At 39.2% G+C, this 9787-nt stretch overlaps 1 long non-coding RNA gene across 1 annotated transcript; it reads right to left on the bottom strand.

The window, feature by feature from the left end:
• Positions 1-2005: 2005 nt before the first annotated feature.
• On the bottom strand, positions 2006-5203 carry LOC126474932 (uncharacterized). Its single transcript, XR_007586606.1, has 2 exons — positions 5167-5203; positions 2006-2275 (listed from the first exon to the last, which is right to left on the bottom strand). It is a non-coding gene; the product is annotated as an uncharacterized LOC126474932 (long non-coding RNA).
• Positions 5204-9787: the final 4584 nt, after the last annotated feature.

The raw sequence follows: 9787 nt of genomic DNA, 5'->3' as shown, positions 1-9787 counted from the left end.
ACTAAGAATTCTGCCATAGGTTATATGAATCAGGGCCACGACTGCCTGTAACACATATCTGAACAATTATGGTAAAACTAATTAAAAAATTCATTAGTGAAAATAAAAGTGAAATAATTGGATAAGATGCCATTGTTGGCTAATTTTGAGCTGTTGGTGATTTCCAAGTGAACACTTGGATATGACAATACATATTTATTATCATATCCTACATGTGGTCAAAAATAATTAGAAAATTGCTGAGGGTCATTCCAATGAGTCCAACTCACTATGTTTTTGAAAATTACTCATCATTTTCTCTTTATTCTTCACTTCATGAATGGTATATTAATTGCATATGTACGCTTACATGTTCATGGTCTCTTTAAAATGACCGCTAGCTACCTTCAAATTGGTGGTCAATAGTAAATTTATTCAAAATATTCCATAGTTTCACCATATCTGCCCTTTGATCAAGGTTCAATGACTGTAGTCGCAAGTACGAGGAAAACATTTTCTGTTGTGAATTGTTTTTAAAGATTGATTGAAAACTGATACATTATCTAGAGTGGGAGAAAAATTTGCAGAATTCAGTGAGCGTCTTAGTTATGTGGCCTCACCAAGCAATTTACTCTGACGTAGATTCACTTGTTTTAAACACTGCTCCGGAAGAGTTGAAACACCTAACGCTTAACCAAACCAATTCGGACTATGGAGCTGTGCAAAACATTCAATGAGCCTTTCACTATATGTATTTTTCTTCCTGAATCAGTGGAAAAATGTCAGTGCGTCCGCTCATCTCTTTCACTTATTCAACAATAACCTGATCTTCCTTAAAGAAAATTAACAATTTCGATAATATCTCTGTGTCATACTCACATACACATACAATTATACATTCTTTGAAGATAATATTCAACATTTATGTGTCAAATATCCTCTGTATATCTATCGTGAGCAAGTGAGATTCTGATGTGTTACAATAATTGACACCCTGCTGCAACACCCTTGCAGTGGACATCTGCAGCTCATATAAAGGAGTAGCCAGTGAGTGTCACTGGAGACTGCAACCATCCCACATACCCCATCCACCTCCACTGAAAGAACTGACCTTCGTAAAGGGATCTCATGTCTTAATACATCACACAGACAGCTGTACCGATGGAAGTAACCCACATTCTGTAATGGATATTAGCTACAGCAAATGGTCCCAGGGCCACTTGACTTGAACTGTGAAATCCATTTTGCCATTCATTGCCAACCTCCTCACAACTAAAAAGTAGAAGGCTCTGGATTCTAAAAGTTTCCAGTAGTGTTGTGTCTACAATTCGCGATTTTTTGTTTTGTTTTACGATAAAGTGTCAAAGGTTAATAAGAATATCAGTGTAGAAAGTAACTGCACATGTTTCAACGTTACTTGCATTACATCAAAACAACTTTAACGAAATTAAGCAAACTATACCCCCACAGTAACGTAAGTAGTAGCTAGCAGAAACTTAACATCCAGTGATAGCATTGGTATACCTGATTATTAACAGAGTTGTTCAGTACATGTAGAGTAAGAAATTGTGTTCCTTTCCCTCTTTCCCTCACTCTTCCACTAATGACCAGATCCTTGGTACCCTCCTGTGTATGTCTCTGGTATCAAGAAACCGCGTAAATCGCTCTAAGCAGTTTTTCCAACAATGGCATTCTGGCATATGTACATTGTTTACAGACCCAAATTTAATTCTCGAAACAATAGACTACTTCTTCAACACATCAAGTGTTATTGGAAATCTCTCGAGACTTTTCTGGAGAGAACGTGTCCGTTCATCTTTCAATACCCTGAGTTCTGAATCTTCACGTTTAGAGCTTTGAGTCAGTGGTTTGTCAACGATGAAAGGGATAGGTGTCTTTTCTTCCACAAGTTTAATTTAGATACTTGACATGAGATTTCTTATAAGTATATTGCTTGGATGCATGGCTGCATCACATCAACAGGAGGAGGAATTGGAATTCACACAGGAGAATATTAAGACCGAAATAAAGCAGAGAAAAGAAATTTATTTCATAAGTTTTGCCAAAATGTGTCTGTGGAATGAAACAAATGAACTGTAGCCAAAATCTGTCGTGGTCCTTATCAACTTTCACAGTGTCTGCCTGCTCATCCATAGAGGAATCCGTAGTAGCCTGGGTAGTAGTACTGCTCGCTAGGACGCAGTGCCTCACGAGCAGCGCCTTCCTGGGGTCGTGGCAGAGGGTAAGGGATGGCCAGAGCAGCGCCCACCAGCGCCAGCACCACCAGTAGCAGCACCTGCAAACACACAACAGGGGTAACATCGCTGGTCAGAGAGAGACAGGGGAAGCCAGGATAGCCACCACTAGCAGCTTCTGTGCAAAGGAAAGTGACATCTCTGGTCAGAGAGGGTCAGATATGGCCGGCCAGATGATACTTGCGTTTGAACAGACTCGAGATTTCCCACCTGCTGCACCATTCCATACAGTAGCGAACTTATTCCAACAATCACATGCCATTTGACTGGCATGGTGCAAGTGCAAGGGAGAGGCTAGGAACTACGCACTAACCACAGCAATAGCTACCACTGACTTAAAATTTGACCATTTCTTGAAACACAGAAGGAAACGGCATTAAATCCTATCACTTCCCACACTCCTAATGTGTTTAAATAAATTTACGAGTTCTCATACAAAACTGGTATGTATGGATATATACACATTTAGCTTGATTTTTAAGTAAATAGATCAAACAACGACAAAAATGTCCCCCAGAAATACTATGTGACTGAACACAATATAATATATATGAAGGTAGTATCTGTTTCCGAAAGATCAGATACAATTGATGACCGTGCAGCTTCTCGAGAATGAAATGATGATTAAATCGACACCCTAGCTGCTAACAGGCGTTGACATACATCATTGGGACATGTTCAAAATTTGTGCAACGAGCAGAACTTCAAACTGGGATCTCCTGCTAACATGGCAGATGCTCTATTCATCTGAGCCACCGAGGGCACAGAGGATATTTGGCCCGCAATGACTTATACCCTGCATGCTCCCCGTGAGAGCCACACTCCAAATATGTTCACACCACTACATTCGTAGTGCGCCTAGTAGATGTTTGCCGATTACACTCATTACTCGTAGCAGATTAATCTACCAAGTCCCGTACGAGTTGGGGCATGACTTGCGCATTCTCAGAAGAAAGTCAATGGTCAGGTAGCCATATTTTAACTACATGTTCAAACTGAAATTCAAATGGTTCAAATGGCTCTGAGCACTAACATTAACATCAGAGGTCTTCAGTCCCCTAGAACTTAGAACTACTTAAACCTAACTAACCTAAGGACATCAAACGCATCTATGCCTGAGGCAGGATTCGAACCTGCGACGGTAGCAGCAGCGCGGTTCCGGACTCAAGCGCCTACAACTGCTCTGCCGCAGTGGCCGGCAAACTAAATGTTCAAATGAGGGGCTGCGCGATTAGTAAGTAAGTAAGTACTGATCTTTCGTACATGTCTTTTATTAAAAGTCTAATTTTATAGTACATTAAATCTTACACTTCAGTTCCCCCTTCTCCTATAAAAACTCTTTGTTGTTTACTGTGGCAATCACTGCTTTATTGCCAGCTGATAACTGATCACTGGCGGTGCAAAGACAGCAGTTCAGAAAAAATCTTGTAGTAGAGCCGTAATTCTTCGGTGGTTATGAAGAAACAGCACTGTGCAACTGTTTGCTAGCAGTTAAGTTAGACCTGCCAGCACAGCATTCGTAATTGTAGCAGTACCAGAACAAGACGCATTTTTGACACATTCCACTATGTCCGAAATAACAGTAGTGGCCTTGAGCTCTGTTTCGCTTTTGACGCCAAAGTCGAGACAATCCATTTAGTGTTTCAAGGTTTGTACTAACTATTTCAATCGATGCTGATATCATTCGCTCAACCCACGAACGTTTATTTCTTCTACCCGTTCTGAATCCAAATTGATGCTGAAGTTATACTCGTTTAGCAATCAATAGATTTCTCGAAAAAATTCAATTCTACTGGTTTCCAAAGTCAACACTACGACTATGATTACTTAGTTAGCAGTGTGTCAGCTGCTCAGCCGGTCTATGCAATACACTGAAAGAAACTGAAAATGAATAGAAACGCAATTTGCTTCATATTTTTGAAGACGTAGAAAGAATGAAAAAGGACGCTACATGAATACAGAATCACAGTTGACCTGTTATACTGTTTAGACAAATCACTGACAGTAACAAGATTCTTTAATAGTAGCTGGACCCCTTTCATCGCAGAAGAAAAATATTTAGTGTAGACCAACGGTAAAGCGCAAAGTGTAGAAACGACGACTCCAATCATAGAGACACACGAAAAGTCTAAGCAGTCACCCATTACTGTGAGTGAATCATAATTTTCAAGAAAATGCAGGCTACAATATTGGAGTATTAATTCTGAATTGCGATGCTGCTTTACAAAGTAGTAGACTACACATTATGTCTCAATGCCGATTTCCGAATGTGTGCTAGACTGTCGAACTGTACTATTACGCAACGACCACAAAACAAGATAAAATTTATCTAGCTCCATTTGTGGGTGAATTGAACAGGTAATTTATGGAATCGGGAAGTACTAGAAGTGTAGGAGAAGAGAGTATGTGTGTACAACCCATATCAGTGACTGGAAAAGTAATCGGAGCATGTCCTGCAGTGTCCAGAGAAAGTTAAATAACTTGGCAGTGAAAGGAGCATCAGAAGACAGAAAAATATTGTAATATACGATACGGAATTATCAATGAGGCTGAATACTATGGATTTGCAGAGACAAAATTTGTAGTAATTTATGAGGAGACGGAACACTATATCATGTCTGTCCAAAGAAGGAATGGTGGATTTAAAAAATATTTCAACAATAACGTACAAATCGGAGACAAAAAAAATGGTGGCAACTCAAGAAAAAACATTAACATTTTACAGACAATTGTACGCTCCAGTAACGTCATTATATTTTAAAGACGATGTCGAAACAGAGAGGAATGAGTGATAGTTTATATATGCCTTTAATACAACAGAAATTATATGTCTATACCAGATTCCTTCATCAGGCATGGCTTCCCTCACTATGGAATCAACACTTTGCAACGTCGAAGATTAGCGTGCAAAGGCCTATTTTGGCGTACTTACAATGGTCTTCATGTTAGTTGCTCGCAGTTGCTCTGACTGGAACTGATGCTTTGCGCTCCACTCGACGTCTGCTTTTATAGCTTACTGGATGGGGGCTACGGTGCTGACGTCAACTTTTACACTAGCTGTAGTAGGTGCTAGGTAGGTTTGGTGTGGGAGGGGATGGGGAGGAGCGATGGCCTTGCATAACCCTCAAGGCCTTGTCAGCAAGTCCTAAAAACCTTGTCCTCGCATACCCTGCGGTTATGCCGTGGCAACCTCTCCCAGGAGCAGCTGTCTCTAAGGTACTCGTCATGTACATGGCGTCACTGAACGAAGTATTTAGGTCTGGGTTAGGTACGACACTAACATGACTCTGTCTGAGGAGTTACAACATTTTTCCCAGTCTGAAATTTCCGCACTTAAAAAAAAATGAGTTGATGTGAACCCTTCTGACATAATGGGACACGCAATGGGTCGCATGATTCAAACTGTGGAATCGCACCGTCTATTCGTGCAGGAAAAACTCAGGGAAGTTTGAGAAAGTAAAATATACAATTTTCACGATTTTATATGCAACTGCTACAAATATCTTCCTAATTGGGGAAATATTTCATCTGCACGAACACGTATCTACATCTGCATCTACATGATTACTCCGCGATTCACAATTAAGTGACTGGCATTGGGGTCTTCGAACCACCTTCAAGTTATTTCGCTACCATTCCTCTATCGAACAGAACCCAGGGAAAACGACCACTTAAGTCTTTCCGGGCCAGCTTTGATTTCTCTTATTTTATGACGATGATCATTTCTCCCTATGTAGGTCGGCCCCCACAGAATATTTTCACACTCCGAGGAGAATGTTGGTGACTGAAATTTTAAGGAAGAGGTCTTACCGCAATGAAAAATGCCTTTGTTTCAATTATTGCCACCTCAGCTCAGGTATCATATTCGTGACATTTCTACTTGTTCGATGTCCTCCTCCAGTCATATCTGTCACGGAGCTGACACTACACAGCAGTACTGAACCAGTAGGCGAACAAGCGTAGCGTAAGAAGTCTCTTTAGTAGACCTGCAGCACTTTCCAAGTGTGTTGCCAAAATATTGCAATATTAGGTTTACGTTCCCCACAATATTATCTACGTGGTCGTTCCAGTGTAAATTATTCGTAATTGAATTTAGTTGAAGTCACAGCCTTTATATTTGTGTGACTTATCGTGTAACCGAAATTTATCGGATTTCTTGTAGCACTCATATAGATGACTTCACACTGTTCATCATTTAGAATCATCTGCCACATTTCGCACAATACAGACATCTTGTCTAAATGTCAGCATCATCTGCGAAGAACTGCTCAGATTGTCTCCTAAATCATTCACATAGATTGGGAACAGAAGGGGACCTGTAACACTTCCTTAGGGAACGACAAGAATTATTTTTATTTCACTTGATGGTTTTCCATCTATTACTACGAACTATGACCTTTATGAGAGGAAATTTTTATTTTGGCTCGTTATTACAAGTCTTGCACATGCAAAGTGATTTCTATGAAATGACTCCTGACCCCTATATGACAGCCAAGATGTCAACCTAATAACGATCTGATAGTTACAGGGCCATAAACATTAAAAGTGTCTCAACACGAGCAAAGCATATAATTAAGAATCACGGAAACAAAAGTGCCAACTGCTGTAGTGTAGAGTGGATCTCCTGCCTGTATGTAAGCTGTGACGGAGAACCAAGCAAGTAGGCTCATTTTAAAAACTTAGGAAACGAATGAAATTTGCTTGTTTCTGGCAGATTAAAAGTGAGGTGCAGTGGAGTTGGGTCCTGAACCTTTCCTTTTGCGGTAAATGATATTAACGGATGATCTATTTATGCACTTCTCATGACTCTATAAAGCCCTAGCGGTGGGCTTAGAGTCGTGCCTGGGTAGATCAGACGGAAAGAGCCCTTCAGACGAAAGGTAAATCTCTTGGTTTAACTCCAGTTGCAGCACATATCTCGATTCTGCCAAAAACTATCACAACACCACCAACTCCGCTGCAGAACGAAAATAGCTATTGTTGAACAATAAAATTAATTTAGCTTACATTTCCGAATTCAGTAATTTATAAGAGTATTCTGCCATCTCTATAAAACAATTAAGCATTGTATTACAAGATTTCGAGAACACTGACAACAAGTCATCTCAGTATGAGTGGTAATGGAATAAGTCCTTTTTGATTCATGCAAAATATATTATTATTTCTGATATCAGCCATTTTCAACAAAAGTCTAAAAATTTACTTTTTGTTGTGCGTTACGTGAGACGCCCGAAAACAAGGTTAACATCACTAGATTAGATAATATAAATGTAAAAAACAGGAACCAAAATATTACTCAAAATTTGTGTGGATTTAGTCCTACCCTAATTCTGGATTTAACTTGCGGCTACCACTAGCCACACTCATAATGAACTTTGGCAAAAAAATGTTTCGTTAAAATGTAATTAAAACGGAGTAATAGTTTTGGAGGATGCTGAGTCTCAACTAAGCAAACTGTCACCTCGTTTCAGCACATAATAATGGAAAATTACCAGACTAAGTTGATCATTTATTGTGGGAATTGCTAAAAACAAAGTTGTTCTCATACATTCACGTCATCAGGTTTATAGTCACATAGGCATGACAATTTTTGTTATGTTCATGACTGTAAGAGGGCGTCTCTTCTTGCATATCTGAACCCTACAGGATTATTCATAAGAACCTCTTGAGTTTCAAAAGACGACCGTCTGATACCTACAAGAGACACAGGAAATAGACACATATCAGTGACCAAAATATTTCTTAAAGTTCTTATCTCACGTTACAGGTGCTCAGTATAGGAACCATTTGCCACGCGGCAGCCGCCAACCTGAGGTTGCGGAACAACGGAAGTCCTCTTTGGAAATCTGTTCGTTTGGTTCTTTATCTGTAGGTATAAACTACTTCGATGCGACAAGACGGAACGGGTTATTAGCATACAGGTTCTGGCACGCGTACCCCCTATTGAAACCACGCCACAACATGTATTACCAATCGAAAGTCGGAGAGACGCTCTATTCACTGACAGGGTTTGTTTTCTGTGTACCTCGTACCTTTAGCGAATTAATCTTCTGAAATCCCATAGACACCTATGAATAACCCTGTCTATGTTAGACACATTCTGTTCACCTCTATTTGTTTCTTGTAGTGAATTACGTCCATAGGTCCATAAGTGTGATTTATACATAGACTGCATCGCTTAGCTGAAAATTTTCTGCAATGTACAGTATTTTACAAGCAATTACCCAATAAATTATTCTATACCTTAACCTCTGTTATTACATAATCTTCTATTCGGTAATACGTTTGGGCAGAGAAATGAAATATCACTGCAATGTCTCATCCTGTTTCCAGTTTCTAAAATTTTTGCTCTTTGAACAACGTTGTGCACAAATTTTGTAAGTACTTCACTTCCTTTCTTTCATAGGGATTACTTAAAACGTTAACGAAAGAAAATTTGCATTTTTCTTTTATGATGTTCTAAGAAGAGTATAAAATTAATTTTACGATTTAGAAATATAGAGTTTTCAGATATATTAGAGAAATTTCTATATGCGATTTTCTAAAAGTCGTTTATTATAAATCTAAATTATCCAGGACCTTTTTGCGCACCAGAGGGACATAGTTTGATACGATATTGCAGTACCTTTGTTGTTCAGCAGTACGATGCAACATTCCTTTGAACATGCACGCATTTTCATATTTCTGAACAACTTCTACTCTACAATATCGCATTTATCCGCAGTCAATTGGCAAGCAGCTTTCAATTAAAATGTCTCACCTGTACAGGAATATACGTAATGAATGTCTGAGAGCAGATTGTAGTCACGTGATTGACCACAAATGGAGGTTTGGGTCTGTCCCCGGAACACGCCGAGATAGCCTAAAGGTAAGACGACCGCTCGCAGTAAGGGGGAGATCCGAGTTCGAAACCCAAACCGGCAATAATTTTCATTGTCATCATTCCATTATGCAACTGATGGTCGTCCGCATTCCCAACTGCGAATACAATTCTTGTAGCATTGTTTTGTGCTCCTATGATGGGGATTTACTGAACTAAGCCAAGTTTCACAAATTCTATGACGTTCTTAGTGAATTTCTAGGGAAGACAGCTGAAGCCATAGGAACCAATAAAAAGACATGTAAATCAGACTACGTCTGTCAAATCTTGAAGAAAATATATACCCGCTGCCGTAATATTACGAATTATTTTATATGACTACTAGTTTCGGTGCCTCTTTGGCACCATCTTGAAGCACCTGTACAAATCGACAAAATCAAGCTTACAATGAAGAACAAATCTGATATTCCGCATCAATTCTCATTATTTAGAATAAATTGACCATACATATTCATTCATCAAGAATATAAGAAGAGACATCAAAGACATCAAGATGGTATATAAAAATGCATGACATACGAACACTGGTCACAGAATTGTCACGTACCTTTAACCGCACTAATAAAAACCGATTACAATTCAGTGCTAACATAATTTACGAAATAAAGTATGAGTTCTCATATTGCAGTAACTAGGAAAGTTTTCATAGAAACTATCGTGATATGGTAACAGT

The sequence above is a fragment of the Schistocerca serialis genome, chromosome 4 (genome assembly GCF_023864345.2).
Source record: "Schistocerca serialis cubense isolate TAMUIC-IGC-003099 chromosome 4, iqSchSeri2.2, whole genome shotgun sequence".
Lineage (NCBI taxonomy): Eukaryota > Metazoa > Arthropoda > Insecta > Orthoptera > Acrididae > Schistocerca > Schistocerca serialis.
The sequence above is the reverse complement of the archived record's forward strand: the minus strand, read 5'-3'. Positions and strand labels throughout refer to the sequence as shown.